Source organism: Tamandua tetradactyla, chromosome 7, assembly GCF_023851605.1.
Source record: "Tamandua tetradactyla isolate mTamTet1 chromosome 7, mTamTet1.pri, whole genome shotgun sequence".
Taxonomy (NCBI): Eukaryota; Metazoa; Chordata; class Mammalia; order Pilosa; family Myrmecophagidae; genus Tamandua; species Tamandua tetradactyla.
The window spans coordinates 174,177,365-174,189,484 of NC_135333.1; the positions used below are offsets into that span (position 1 = coordinate 174,177,365).

General features: G+C 49.0%; 1 protein-coding gene across 2 annotated transcripts in view; it reads right to left on the minus strand.

Moving 5' to 3' along the window:
• GLT8D2 (glycosyltransferase 8 domain containing 2) overlaps window positions 1–12,120 on the minus strand; it is a 51,304-nt gene that overhangs the window by 34,104 nt on the left and 5,080 nt on the right. The window lies entirely within an intron of this gene.

Here is a 12,120-nt window from a genome sequence, read left to right on the forward strand (position 1 = left end):
CCGCCCCGTCACGCTGCGCGGCCTTCCCACGTGCCCTGCCCACGTGCCCTGCCCCCCACGTGCCCTCCCCCCAGTGCCCTCCCGCGGCGCCTGGCGGCCACACGCGAACAACCCCGAGGGGTCCCAGGCTGGGGCTCGGCGGGCGCCCTCGCGGGACGTGACGCCACGCTTCTCCCCGCAGAGCGCCAGGCCCGCGCTCTCCCACGGGGTTTTTAGAGCTTAACACAGATCCACTGGATTATACAGAAAACCCATTACAGAAAAGAGTCATCGGAATCTTCGGGAAAAAGCGGATTTGTGATGTAGCAGCATATACGGACGAGCCCTCCCGCAGGTACGCGCCTGTGACGTGAAGTACTGACGTGTTTACAAAGACTTGGGAAACCCGTGAAGTCACAGAAACCATCCCATTTCCGCAGGCACCGGTGACGCAGTGAAAATGCTCAGGGGCAATGAGGTCAGTGAAAATGGAGACAGTTTTTCTCACCCGAGGTCAGGAGGCCCCTGTTTATCCATTTACCTCCTTTGGGGGCTCTGTGCGCCCCGGGTTAAAGCTAGAACCCCGGGCAGGTGCAGTCTGAGGTAAGGCGTCAGGGAAGAGTGATGTTTCAAACGTTCTGCCATCCAGAAAAACTGCTCTGGGGAGAGCTACCAGGACTGCCCCCGGCTCACAGCATGACACTCCAGGGACACACGCGCGGCAGGACAGACGCCAGCCCTGGGTGACCCGCACCGCGGGAGCGCAAAGGGCCCGCCGCAGGGAAGGCTGCCAGGAGCGTGCACTCGGGGCGCAGCTGTGCCCGTTTCTCTCCGGTGTGCACCGCGCAAGGGGAAGCACCGCTGTCTAGCCAAGGTTGAAAGGCCCTTCCATCTCTCAAGACCAAATGCGGGCAGGCCCAGAGCAGAGGGAGACGCGGTCCATGCTCTCGCAGGGCGGACACGGCCGAGTGACAGCCACGTGGCCTGGCTAGATGAGTGACCTCGCCTCGGGGGGAGCAGCCCTCCCTGCTGGATCAGTGAAGGTTCTACCCAGTAAGCTACGACAGATGAGCAGAGGCGATTATCACACTGCACATGCATGTACACACACTCACAGGCCCACATGCACACACACGTCACCGAAAGGACCCAGGCTGAAGTCATACAATTCAGAAAAGCAGCCAGAGCTCTAAATGCGGCGTCATTAACAATCTGCATGTTGGGTGGGGCCAGCTGCTTCCATGAGACAAACTCAGGGCAATGCGAGAGGTCGATGGGCTAGATGCATCCCAGGAGCAATTCCCCGGCTCACAGAAAAGGCCCACTGCTTCCTCCAAGCTTTAGGAATTGGCCTTAGGAGGACTGTTTTCCTGCCAAGACATCTGATGCAGGTAGATACGGTACTTCCTTTGTGGGGTCTTGGATTTCCATGAATGTTCCATTGCAGATTTCCATGAGTACAAAAGCACTTCATGCAGGGAAGCACGGATGTGCTGTGTAATAAGCATTCTGCATAATCATTTCTTTGTACTAGATTCCTTCCTACGATACACATAAATTACTAAAAAGGCATATGAACAAGTCAGCTTCAAGATATGACTTTTTGATTTTTAAATTTTAAAAATCTTTACATACAGTAAAATTTTCCCTTCTACTTTTTTTTGTCATACAGTGCTATGAATTTCAACACAGCACAGATTCTTTTAACCACCACCACAAAGGGGACGGAGGACAACTCCAACAGCCCCAAAGAATTCCTTGTGCTGCCCCTGGCAACCGCTGATGTGTCCCTTTCCCTGCAGTTTTCCAGACAGTCACAGAAAGGGGTCACACATCGTGTGGCCATTGTGTCGGCCTCTTCCACTCAGCTTAATGCTTCGGAGGGTCAGCCACGCTATCACCTGTCTCGGTCCTTCCCTCATTTTTGTGGCCGAATAATATTCCGTTGCGTGGCTATAGCACAGTTTGCTCATTCCTCTGTTGAAGGACATTTCAGCTGTTCACATCTCTGCACAGACTTTTGTGGATGTCAGTTTTCATTTTTCAAGGGTGGATACCTAGAAATGAGATTTTACTGGGTCATTTAGTAGATGTGTTTAACTTTATAAGAAACTGCCCATCTGTTTCCTTGAGTGGCTGTACTATTTTGCAGCCTACAAGCAATATATGAGCGTCCCAGTCACCCCACATCCTTGTAGAGCGTGACATTGTCAGTACTGTTTATTTTAGCTGTCCTGACATGTGTATCTCATTGTGGTTTTAATCCACATTTCTCTAATGGTTATGAATGCTGAGCATCTTCTATGCACTTATTTACCATCCATATATAGTGAACTGTCTGTTGATATCTTTTGCCTAATGTTTAGTTGGGTTATTATTTGCTTATTTTTTAGTTTTGAAAGTTCTTTACATATTGTGGACACAAGTCCTTTGTTCAATGTGTGATTTACAATGTTCTCCCTTCCATGGCTGGTCTTTTCATTCTCTGAGCAATGAATTTTGCAAAACAAAAGTTTTTGATGTTGATGAAGTTGAATTCATCAATTTTTTACTTTTATGGGTCATACTTTTGGTGTCATCTCTAAGAACTTATGGCTGCACTCAAGGTCATGCTGATGCTCTCCTGTGTTTTCTTCCAAGACGTTCATGTTTTACTTACACGTCTGTGACCCAGTCAGCTCACTTTTGTAGATGGTGTGAGGTTCATTTTTTAGTATATGGATATCCTGTTGTTCCAATACTATTGTTGAAAAGAGTGTCCTTTCCATTAAATTGATTTTTTTTCTTTAATATTTCATTCCAATTGTGGGTGTCTAAAAGAAGACTTGAAACCTGTCAAGGATTTGAATTAAGAGGATGAAGTGCGTCCCAAAGCGTGGAGAGAGGAGTCAGCCCTGGCTTTGTGCACTCTCCTGTACCTTCTGCAAGGAGGATTACAGCTCCAGTGGGGCACCGGTGGTTATAGAGTGATCTGCAATACCAAATAAAGGCTCAGCGATGTTCTCAAAAAGGCACCTGGCTCAGGCACCGGTGGTTATAGAGTGATCTGCAATACCAAATAAAGGCTCAGCGATGTTCTCAAAAAGGCACCTGGCTCAAGGAGATGAGAAAAGGGTTGAGACATCATGAGAAAGTTTTAACCAAACATTTCCCCGAAGTCAAATCCCATCTTTGTGCTATACTCTGGGGCATTTTATTTGTACTCTGAAATCCAAGACAATTTAAAACTTCTGCTTTTGGTTTTTTCCAGATCACAATTTATCTATACGCTTACCATAGGGCTTTAGACATGAAGGAGGAGAAGCAGTGGGCATGAGGAGAAGCATAGGAAAGTAGGGCACGTTTGGTGAGAAAATGAAATTTAACTGTTAGATAAAACTTTTAATTTATAAAACTCATTCTAGTCTGAAAACCTGAAATTGAATTTTGTCACATTTACATGTACATGCGCTTCTTTGTGACATTTTGCCAATCACCGCAGGAGCTAGAAACGGATGGACTTCCTCTATCTTAAAAAAAAAAAGTTAATTTGCCATAAATAACAAATTTGTCTTGAAAATGCACAGTTTATTTTTAAATCAACTTGATCCTTCTTAGTTATGTTCCTTCAAAGGAACTTGACACTTGACTTGCAGCTGCAGACAGCAGGTGGGGAATCCCTTCAGCAGTGAGCAGCCTGGCAGAGAGCCTGCGGGAGCACGGAGAACAGGTGCGCTATTAAAATGCCCCAGGGTTTTTCATGAACCAACGTGTTGGCAGTGATCTAGGGAAACACTTCAACACATCAGATCCAAGTGTCTAATCTACTGCAGACGACCAGCTACAAGCTCCTTTTATCGTCCCAGGATATAGCCTGCCTGCCCGGGAGCCCTGAGCCCGGCACAGCAGTCAGTCTCCTTTTCCCCTCTTGCACAAGGGAAAGAACTAGGCACATTCCTTAGGATTCTTCCTAGACAGGGCTTCACATGCTTTTTAATCGATGTGATTTTAGATGATACGCGTTTGTCTAAGCTTTAGGAATGCGATGAGCCTAGAGTGGCCTGTGGCTCCGAGCACCCCCGCGAGGGTGGACCGAGCAAGACCCTGGCAAAGACGCGCTCCACGGCCTCCAGGCCAAAGTCTTCCCGAGCCCTCAGGCCCTGGCCTCCGTCTTCTAGCCGCTGTAAGGAAGGTCGCCTCAAACCAAAAGAACTTACTGGCTCACGTGGGCTCGGTGGCTGCCTCCATCACCCAGAAGCCTCCCTCTTTCTTTCTCCCCTGACAGCTTGTAATTACATGTCCAATTTCCTTTGTCTATAAGGCCTCCCGTCATACCCGATCACGGCCTGTCCCGATTAAATTTGGCTTTATCTTGATCGGATCTTCCAAGACCCGATTTACAGCTGAGCCTGCAGCGCAGAGCGGGACTGAGGGCTCCAGCGTGTCCTGGTGGAGGATGGGACTCAGCCCACCACAGCTCGCCAAGACATCTCCCCCATTTTCCACCGGAGCTGCTCAGAAGTGAGGCTCATGCCTGCAAACAAGAGCCTTTACTGGTTTGCTGAAACCCAGTGGGAGATGCTCCGGTGGCCAGAAAACAATCCCAACTACCATTTACTGAAGCTTAATTTGCACCTGAGCTCTATGCTGACCCTTTCAGTACTTCATCTCTAGTTCTTACAAAAATGTTCACATAGATAGGTTACTATCTCAGTTTTTCAGAAGAGAAAACTGCTTCAGGGAGGACCAGTACCTTGCCCAAAATCACACAACTGGAAGTGATGGAGCAGGGCCAAATCCGAAGTCTGTGCTCTTGCACCACAATTGGTGGCACTCTGCAAGGTCACGTCTACGGCAGGAGACAGGTGTGTAGAGCTCCAGGGAACACATTTCCCTGGTGCTGAAGAAGTTCCACAGCTCAGGCAAGGTTACTGCCTTTCCCTGAGGCTAGGACCCGAAGCAGGGGCCAGGCAGCAGTGCTGACCCAGCTAAGAGAAGGGCTCATCTGTCCCCCATCAGGACGTTACCAACTCTGCACTCTTTAAGATGAAACAAGACACTTTATGGACCTGATAATGTCACATCATATTGCAAGGCAGAGCAGTTGTGTGCCAAGGAGGGAAATTCCTGAAGTGGACTTCTGTAGGAAGCCCTAAGCCACTTTAGGAATGCAAGGCAGCTCTCTCTCTAAGCCGATGTGGCAGTGAACTCACTGCCCTCCTCATTACATAGTACTTGACTCCCAGGGGTGTAACTCTCCCTGGCAATGTGGGACAGGACTCCCGGGATGAGCCAGGACCCAGCATCGTGGGATTGAGAAAGCCTTCTTGACCAAAAGGGGGAAGAGAGAAATAAGACCAAATAAAGTGTCAATGGCTGAGAGATTTCAAACAGAGTCAAGAGGTTACCCTGGAGGTTATTCTTATGCATTATAGAGATACCCCTTTTTAGTTTATCGTGCATTGGAGAGGCTGGAGGGAAGTACCTGAAACTGTTGAGCTGTGTTCCAGTAGCCTTGATTATTGAAGATGATTGTGTAATGATACAGTTTTTACAATGTGACCATGTGATTATGAAACCTTGTGTCTGATGCTCCTTTATCCAGGATATGGACAGATGAGTAAAAAATACAGATAAAAAATAAATAATAGGGGGAACAAAGGTTTAAATGAATTGGGTAGATGGAAATACTAGTGGTCAATGAGAGGGAAGAATAAGGGGTTTGGATGTATGAGTTTTTCTTTTTTATTTCTTTTTCTGAAGGGATGCAAAATGATCATGGTGATGAATACACAACTACGTGATGATATTGTGAGCCACTGAGTGTGCACTGTGGATGGACAGTGTAAGTGTGTGAAGACTTCTCAACAAAAGTATTTTAAAGAACTACTAGGAAGAGCAGAGTCCTTGAGAAGCATGTACTTCACACACAATACCTGCTTTTATTTTCTTTTGAAAAATGAAATTTTATAAGGATTTGACATGTCTGGTTGGTACTGTTGTTTCCCTCTACACAAGTTCATCTCACCTCTGATGTCAGCACTTTTGGAATAAATTCCAAATAGGGAAGTGACAGATACTGACTCGGGGCCCCAGAACCACGTGGGAAGCCTTCTCGAAACTTCTCGTGTACGGCCTGGTTAGGGCAGCCCATGCAGACAGACACACCTGGGTTCAAATCCTGGCCCCACCACTTATAAGAAGCCACCTTGGGAAATTTTAGTTTCCTCATTTATAAAACATCTAGAATACCATTTTGCAACCACCGTGTTAGTAGCTCTGTCAAGAAAAAATCTCAAGGAGTGCTGAAACCATTGGGTAACGGCGGCTGAGGACCAGGGCATTCAGTCGAAAAGTCTCGCCCTGTAGATGAGGGATGCATTGCGATGGAGAAGCCGGTTTAACAAGTGCTCACGCTCAGCACCCCGATAATGGAACCCGCTGCCATTCTGTGCCTTAGTTGTTGAGACTGAGGACCCCTCCCCACGGCATCCTGCCAGGGCCATCTGACCGCCTGTCGTGGCTGAGGCAGCCTCCAACCCACACCGTGGCACAGCCTGAAAAACAACTGGCTCAGCAAAATTAAGAAAAAAAGACGGTGCTGGGAACTCTTCTAGGGACCAGAGACCAAGAGAGTTGAGAGATCCTTGATTGCATCCTTGGACCAAAATTTAAAAACAGCTTTAAAGTTTATCATGGAGAAAACTGGGGAAGTGTTACCGTATCAACATGAAGTTTCCTGGGTGGGTAATTACAGTGTGTGTATATTGGATATATACTTGGTCTTAGGAGACAACGAGCGTGAGACGTTCAAAAGGTTGTAGAGACGGTCAAAAGGTTGAGAAGTGTGTATGTGTGTGTGTGTATGTGCTTGTATGTGTGTGTGCACGCACACATGCATGTGTGTGAGTAGAAAGATGAGATTGAGAAAAAGCAAATGTGGCAAAATGTCAATAATTGGTGACTGGTAAATAGGTGTTCATTGCACCCTTTTTGCAACTTGTCTGTAAATTTGAAATTTTTCTAAATAAAAAGTTTGGGGAAATGAGCATACTCACAAAGAGGTTTTGTGAGGATTAAATGAAATATTTCATGTAAAGCTGTTATCACAGTACTTGCCAAACAGCAGGAATTCAATTAATATTAGCCGTGGATATCACGTCCCCTCTCCACGCCCCACTTTCCACATCTCTGTGTTTGTGACTGGCTCACACAATCCCTCAGCTCTGACACGCTATGACTCCATCTGAACCTGCCTTCAGAAGAGTGACTGGGGAACTAGGGCTGGCCGCTGACAAGAGCAGAGATGTTGCTATGAGAATGTAAAAATGGAATTAAGCAGTTAAAAATATTAAGAAGAGTCCCTCAGAATGTTAAGTGTAGAGCTACCACATGACCCGCAACCCCACTTCCATGTGTATCCCCAAAAGAACTACACAGGGACTCGGACTGTTGACACACCGATGTTCACGGTGGAATTACTCACAGCCGTCCAAAGGTGGAAGCGGCCCGAGGGCCCATCAGCACAGGCGAGATGAACAGTTGGGAAATTATTCAGCCACAGGGAGGGAGCATGCTGCCACACGCGTGAACCTCAAGGCCATCAGGCTGAGCGAGACACACCACACACAGAAGGATGAAAACAGCTGTATATCGTATGCTCGCACTTAAATGAAATGATTAGAATATGAAAATGCAGAGGCAGAAACTACAGCAGAGACCACCAGGGCGGGGTGGGGGCGGTTGGTGCTTCCTGGGCGCAGAGGTTCTGTCTGGGTGCCAGGAGAACTGTGGGATGGGAGGGGAAGGTGGCACAACCTGTGATGCCGGCACTACAGCCACTGAAGTATGTACTGGAATGTGGCTCAAAGGGGAAATTTTACATTATATAGATATGCTTTCAGAATAAAATAAAATAAAACACGCATAGACCTGAACAACACCATCAGTGAACCCTAATGGAAACCATGAACTACAGTTAACTGCATAATTATAATAATGCTGTTTCATCAATACGAATTGATGGTACCGCACTAAGGCAAAGTGTTCATAACAGGAAAAGCCGGGGTGGGGGGGGCGGTTATGGGATCTCAGCATTTTCTGGATGATTTTTCTGTAAACCTATAACTTCCCTAATTAAAAAAAAAATGTTAAGAGGGGATAAGAGCCCAAGCAAGGACAAGAAGGCAGTTAGAATGGCTCTCTTTGCATTTCATTCATTCAGCTAACTTTTATTCAGCCTCTACTACTATATTCCAGGCACTAGAGGTTTAAAGATAAGGCTAACCCAACAGCTCTTCCCACTTCTTTCTCCACTGCCCATGTACACTAGAGAGACTGGAAAAATCTAAATGCTGACTTTCTCAGCCTCCTTTGCAGCTAAGAATAGCCACACGCTAAAGATCTGCTCAAAGAAAGGAAAGAGAAAGTCTGCTAGGGATATCTGAGTAAGCATTTGCTTCCTTGATGAAGCAGCCCCTTCACCATTCTTTCCTCCTTGCATGGGGCCATAATGGCTGGAGCTTGGCAGCCACCTTGAGACTATGAGGGAGAGGTCAAGCACTCCACAGAACTGCCCGCCTTTATATCACCAAACTGCTGAACCAATGCCTCTGCTGCTCACTACCTCTAGAGCTTATTATGTGAGAAAAATCAGCCCCTGTGTACTTAAGCTGCTGTAAATTGATGCTCATGGTACTTGTAGGCAAAAGCATTCTGCTAGATATAGTAGTTGCTCAAGAAATGTCTGTAGAGCCCAGCTCCTCACATCCTCCCTCATCCTCCAGATGGAGTCTGGATCTGAGCTGAATTTTGGGGGTTGGAAAGGTTGTAAAGAGGTAGAAAACTGATAAGGAAAGGGAGGGACAGAGAGCCATAGAGCTTGGCTGTGGGACAATTTAAGACTCTGTAGGGGAAGAGCCAGGGCCCTGGGCCAGAAGAAGCTGGAGTGCTGGGACAGAGGCTGGGAGAGCATCTTCTGGGTTAACAAGTTGTCTACGTGGGAGAAAATGTGCCCAGGGGACTCACTGCTGCGCAGGTGGAGGCCTGGGTGCAGGGGAGGTGCCCACCTGCCTTCTCCTCCTGGCCGTGCCTCCTTCTCTGCGTCTTCCAGACTCCACACTCACTGGTTTCTCCCAACTGGCCTCCACCTTTCTGACCGCTCACTCTCAGTCTCTTTTGCTGGTTTCTCTTCCAAATGTCAGATTATCTCAGGACTCAGTCCTTTATTTCTTCTCTTCTCCCTCTAAACTCACTCCTTAGGAGACCTCCACTCCATCTCATGGCTTTAAATGTCACTGGTGCCTGACCCGCCTGCCTTTCTGTCTCAAACCCAGCCTCTCCCCTACACTCAAGGCTGCTCAGCCCAGCTCCAGCTGGCAGCTCCGCTTGGAGACATCACCGGGCCCCAAACCGAGTTCCTGATATTCCCCCAAACCTGCACTTGCACAGTCTTCCTCTACTCAGTCACACTCACTGCATTTCCCTAACCGCTCTGGCAGAAATAAGCCTGGCTTATCTGTGATCCCGCTCTGTTTTCACTCCCCAAGTGTGGACTGTCAGTTCCATGTTCACAGTGTATCCAGAGTTCAACCTCTTCTCACTCCCTCCATGCCGCCCTCCTAGGCATGCATCTCATCCTTCACTGGGATTATCCTGCCCTTGTCTCTCTTCGGTCGATTTTCAACAAAGCAGCCAGAATACTTCTGTTAAAATGGGTGTCAGATGATGCTATTCTTTGTCCAACTCACCCCCACCCCCACCCCAAGGCCTTCCCAAGTCTTTCAAAGTAAAAGCCAAAGTCCCCACAGTGTCCTAGAGACCTAGCGTGTCTCCCCGACCTCCCTGCCACCGATTCCAGCCTCAGGGCTCTTGCACGTGCTGTGTCCGCCCCCTGGAACGCTCTTCTCAGATCCCCCTGTAGCTCACTCTCTCAGGACTTGATCAAAGCCGTCAACCTAATAATCCATAGGTTTCTTCTCCCCCACCCCGCCCCCGCCATGCCACCCCCTGCCCGAGTGACTTACTGGCTTATTGCCTGCCCTGCCAACGACAGCTTATAAGACCCACAGAGGCAGGGAAGTTGGTGCCACACGCCCAGCCCCTAGGGAAGTGGCGATACAAGCCTCAACAAGCATTTACCGGCTCTAGGGATGAGCACAGGGCTCTCCACGATCCCCCTGTGTGCACAGCCGAAATCACCCCTTTCCCTAGAGGCTCCTCTCTGTGCTCCTCCAGCAGCCTCTTCAACTCCTCCTCCATCAATGCCCGATTCCTGCTAAATCTACCTCCTACGTGTCTTCTCCTTCTAAATCCTCTCTACCCGGCCTGATCTCAGTCTCTCCTCTCCCGCCTGGCCTTCCTGCCTTGCCCAACCCCTCCTGACACAGCAGCTAGGGTGACTTTGTTGTTGTTGGATAATTATATTAAATTAAATCGAATCCCAGATGTAATTTGTTCTGTTCAATTTTCCAGAGTAAAAGCAGGGGCCGTGCCTTCTCACCCCTCTCCCTGCGGCCGCAGAACCGCAGCCGCTCCACCCTCGGCAGTGGTCTCAGCGCGTGGGCCGCGCCTGCCGGGACTTCCCCGCGTGATCAGGGTGCAGGGCGGGGCTCGGCTTCAGGACCAACCGGGAGAAGGCGGGACTGGGGACGCGGAGCTGGGGATGCGGAGCGGGGGCCGTGGAGCTGGGGGCGCGGAGCTGGGAGTGCCGGGCTGGGGACTCCGAGCTGGGGGCTCCGGGCTGGGGGCGCCGAGCCGGGGGTGCCGAGCTGGGACTGTGGGGCTGGGGGCGCGGAACTGGGGGTGCGGAGCCGGGGGTGCTGGGCTGGGGCGCCAAGCTGAGGGCGCGGCCCTGCAACTGGAGGAGCAATCCGGAGCGGGGCTCACACCGAGGTGGGGCCAGAGAGAAGGAAAACGCTTAAGGATGGGGTGTGGGAAGAGGCTGGATGTCTGCCGCCAGGCTCCTGCAGTCCGCCCGCCCGGGAGCCGTCTTGCCAGATGCCAAAGGCTCGGCAGGCCGCCGCGGGAGGGGTGCTGCAGGCCTGGCTGCTCGTGGAAGGAAAAGGCCAGAGGGAGGGCCCCAGAGGAGCACCCCAAACCCAGGGCCCCCAAGCCCACGTCGCATGCCAGCTCCCACCAGCTGGGAGGGGCTCAGGGCTTGCTCCACTGGGGAGGAATCTAAAGCCAGCACCAGACTTGGTATAGGGAAAAGAGGTGCCAACGGAGGGACTGGGGCTGCCTGAGCACAGGACAGGAGCCCGGTGACCAAGGGGACGACAAAAGGGTTGCTAACAGGCACTGCCCACGGACGGAACTGGGGAGGCTGTGCGCCTTCGTGGAAAAATTCTGAGCTTTCCCAGAAACGAAAGAACAAAAATTGTACTGTCTCCTTTAAAAATGTTTATAAGAAAATGGGCCTAGATTGTAAACTCTTAAGTAAACGGGCCTAGATTGTAAGCTCTTATAGCAGACACATCCCATCCAAGACTGGTGATTACTATTTCTGAATTTGGAGAGGTTGTTTTATACATGTATAACCTGGTATTTAGAGATAAGATCCAAGATGATCGGATCGGGATTAAAGTAATTCAGAACACAGGGGTAAGGAAGACATTGTCTGTATTTTAGAACCACATACTCTTTGAGACCAAAGGACGAAAGGTTTATTTTATCCAGAACCTAATTTTTCTGTAGCACATAATCTTCTCAACCTGTCTGGATAGCTCATTTGAACAACTGAAACATGAGGAGCCCAGAATAAGAAGGAGGGCCTTTAATCCTGTATAGCTTAATGTAATGCCTAGATACATCCTAAATATATTAAGCAGATAATCAGAAAGTACTGGCAAAGTCCCTTAAGGGATAGGAGAAAAAATATGGAACTATTAAACTTTACCATCAGGAAATCCCCTGATACTGTGTCAAACTATAGGGGCACCCAAATCAATAGGCCAAGCCCTTGATCTTGAGGCTTATTCTTATGAAATTTATGTAGGTAGCAGAGAAGCTTAGACTACCTATTATCTTAGGCATGCCTAAGAGTTACTTCTGGAGGACCTCTGTTGTTGCTCAGTTGTACCCTCAGTCTCTCTAAGCCCAACTCTGCAAGTGAAATCATTGCCCTCCCCCCTATGTGGGACATGACATCCAGGGGTGAAAGTC